This window comes from Impatiens glandulifera, chromosome 1, assembly GCF_907164915.1.
Source record: "Impatiens glandulifera chromosome 1, dImpGla2.1, whole genome shotgun sequence".
Lineage (NCBI taxonomy): Eukaryota > Viridiplantae > Streptophyta > Magnoliopsida > Ericales > Balsaminaceae > Impatiens > Impatiens glandulifera.
Genome location: NC_061862.1, coordinates 1,466,137 through 1,469,635, shown reverse-complemented (window position 1 = coordinate 1,469,635; position 3,499 = coordinate 1,466,137). Strand labels below are relative to the sequence as shown.

The 3,499-nt window shown below is 27.1% G+C and overlaps 1 long non-coding RNA gene across 2 annotated transcripts; it reads left to right on the top strand.

Annotated features, from left to right (window-relative positions):
* The first annotated feature begins 479 nt into the window (after nt 1–479).
* LOC124922143 lies at nt 480–1,173 on the top strand. 2 transcript variants are annotated; one of them, XR_007097763.1, is made up of 3 exons: nt 480–653; nt 798–905; nt 1,016–1,173. It is a non-coding gene; the product is annotated as an uncharacterized LOC124922143 (long non-coding RNA). The 2 variants fall into 2 exon arrangements; XR_007097762.1 differs by having other exon boundaries at nt 798–1,173.
* Nucleotides 1,174–3,499: the final 2,326 nt, after the last annotated feature.

Sequence of the window (3,499 nt, the reverse complement as noted above, 5' to 3'; positions counted from 1 at the left end):
TTTATTTTAATAATCTTAAACCGTTTTTATTTAAAAAATATGATATATTTTTTTTTATTAAGTATTATATATTTAAATAGAATTAAACAATTCGGGTCTGGAAAATAAGTATAAAATTTAACAATAAATATTATTAAATTTGTTAATATATACATAATTATAAAATATTTTAAACATTTCATATAAATCAACAACACAATAGAATAATGTAAAAAAATATGATTTTAAATAATAATAATAAAAATTGTCCAAACCCAAGAGAAGCTCCGGATCAAAACAAATAGGACCAATATGTTATATTATAAGTCTGGGATCAATTTTAACCAATTATAAATTATGTAAGGATATTTTAATAAAATGGGACAGGAGCCTTAGAGAAACCCTAGTCTCAAATTAGTTTCCCTACCGCCGCCTTTTACCCTATATTTTCATCCCTCAATATATATAAGAACCATTCTTCCTATCTACATGTTAAAACAACCTCAGACAGAAACCTCAAACAGAAATGTTTTTGTGCGGAATCCAAAGAGTAGTTGGAGGATTAAAAATCAATGTAAGCACAAGTGCTACAGTTGACATCTATATCTATGATTGTTTATATAAATTATTCTCCAGGGTGGTTCACAGAAGAAGGGGATGGATCACTAAAGAAGGTACCCATCACTAATTAATATATATATTTTTCGTGAATAACTTAGACGTATTTTTGTAGTATTTCGGGTTTGAATTTTACCTATCAAATTTCAGGTTTGAGTTTTACTAATTTGAGAAGTATTTTGTGAATTTTACTTTTGTAGGAAGTATGAAGAATTGATGAGAAGGAAACGAGTATGTTGAAAGAAGAGATGAGGACATAGAATATGTTGGAAGAAGAAGGGATGAGAAGATAGAGAAGGTTGGAAGAAGTTGATAGAAGTTGAAAGAAGAAGGGATGAGAAGATATTAGAGCAGGTTGGAAGAAGAAGGGATGAGAAGATAGAGCAGGTTGGAAGAAGGGGATGAGAAGATAGAGCAGGTTGAAAGAAGAAGGGGATGAGAAGATAGAGTAGGTTGAAAGAAAAAAAAAATCAAGAAGATAAAGGTGAAAAATGAAAAGTGTAAAAGATTTGGGACCAAAACCATTGAATAAGTTTCTTCCGATGTAAAAAATTAATAATACTTTTTTTTTTCATTTTTTCAATTAAAATTTTGAATTATATATATATATATATATATATATATATATATATATAATCTATAAAATATAATAAATATGTAATATATATTCAAATAATAAACAAGTAAAAATAAAAATTATATTATAATATTTTTTAAATAATTTATTAATATTTATTATTTTAATTTATAATGTTTTAAAAAAATATTTAAATTAGTAAATGATTAATATTAATATTTAAGTAAACTAATATTAATATTTTTTTTAAAATAAAATTGTTTTGACATTTCTTAAATAATTTATAAAAAATTATATTATTCCTAGATGTAAATTTTAAAAAATATTTAAATTAGAGAAACAAATATATTAAAAAAATATGTTAAGTTTTAAAATAATTGAAAATTTATTTTAAATTTATTAATTATAATAAAAAAACAGAATGAGACTTTATATATTTGAAATAAAATTTTTGAATTGATTGAAAATTTTAAAAAGAAATTATTGATTACCACATATTTTTTATATTTAATTATTTATATATATTTTAATTAATAAAATAAAGTAAATTTTGTAATACGAGATTCATAAGTTAAAACTTCTTTTATATTTTTCTTGTAGAATAATATAAGTGTATTTTATAAAATTAATATAATATTAATTAAATTTATAATTAATTAATTTTTAAAAATATAAATTAATTATTATTATTAAAAAAAATTATAAAATATTATTTATGAAATTGAATTATATTATTTTGCTCAAAGAAGAGATTGATGAAAGAAAACTGCAGGACTGAAACAATGATCTAAATTTAAAATGTTGAACCGGTAAAAAAGGGTTAAAAACGAGGGTAAAAACTCTTGGTTTTGACTCTATAACCTTCAGTATAGACCAAATACGAACAGTTTAGGTAACTCTCGTCATCCCTCAGTATTGACTCTTTCGTTAAAAACAATTGGGCGTTTACCGAGAGATATCGTAGAGTTTTCAGTTTAGACACCCGAGAGTAAAATCGAAAGTTAATTGGAAAGCTTTCGGTTTTACTATAAAGGGACAAATCGAAAGTTTTACAATTAACTTTCGATTTTTCCCTTTGTAGTAAAACCGAAAGTTTTCCAATTAACTTTGGTTTTACTCCAAAGGGAAAAACCAAAAGTTTTATAATTAACTCTCGGTTTTTCTTGAAATTGAAAAAACCGAAAGTTTTTTAATTAACTTCCGGTTTTACTCCAAAGGGAAAAACCGAAAGATAATTCTAAAACTTTCGGTTTTTCCCTTTGATACAAAACCGAGAGGTTTATGAAAGAACTTTCGATTTTTCTTCAATTTAAAACCCGAAAGCTTTTCATATAACTCTCGGTTTTTCCTATGAAGAAAAACCAAAAGATTTACATTCACTTTCGGTTTTTCCCTGTAAAATGTACAAAATAGGCCGATTATTTTACTCGCAACCAAAACCTGTTCAGCCAAACCAATATATCAATAATAAAAGGAATGACACATACATGAAATGATCATTATCATTACAAAATTCTCAACCAAACTAATCATCCGAACAATCTGTTTTAAATTCAAATCGGAACAACCAATCAAAACTTGTTTTCAATCGAAACAACCAATCAAAATGTAATATAATTAGCTTGTGGTGGGAGGAGGTGGTGATTGTTGTTGTTGCCTCATAAACAATTCGAATATCTCCATTCTTGCATTCATTTCTAACTTCTCCCTCTCCATTCTTGTCACAATTTCTTGTTTTTCCGCTTGCATTTCATTAATTGTGCACATTCTTTCTTCATCCCTCTTCTACAATTCCTCCAGTTTGAGTGTCATTCTTTGATTCTCTTCATACAATCGATCATTGTTTCGTTGTGAACTGTTTCCACTTCGACGATCCTCACGAAAGTGTGTGGGCCGGACGCCTGATCCCATTCCGAACACTCCCCCGTGTTTTTGTTGTCAGAACACCCTCTCTATCAATTCAAAATCAGATATTTCAAGTTCGTTACTAAGAACTTCCTCCATCTCAACCTGCACAATTGAAATAAAATATCATTTCTATAATAAAAAACTAGCCATATTTAATTCACTTACAATTTTCTCTTGCACGTGTTCGTCCGGGACGGGGGTTAGGTTTTCTTTTGTCGGTTTTGGGGTACAGGTCCTCTTGAATACTTCAATGACAGACGATGCCCGTCCCATTTCAAGCGCCTGTTGAAAGAAGTGATTTATATAATTAATATCAATCATTATATTAAGTTATTACAAATAATGTACTTACCAACTCTTCTTCAACTTGAGCAAACGGTGTACTTCCCGTATGATGTAGGAATTTTAGCTTCTTCC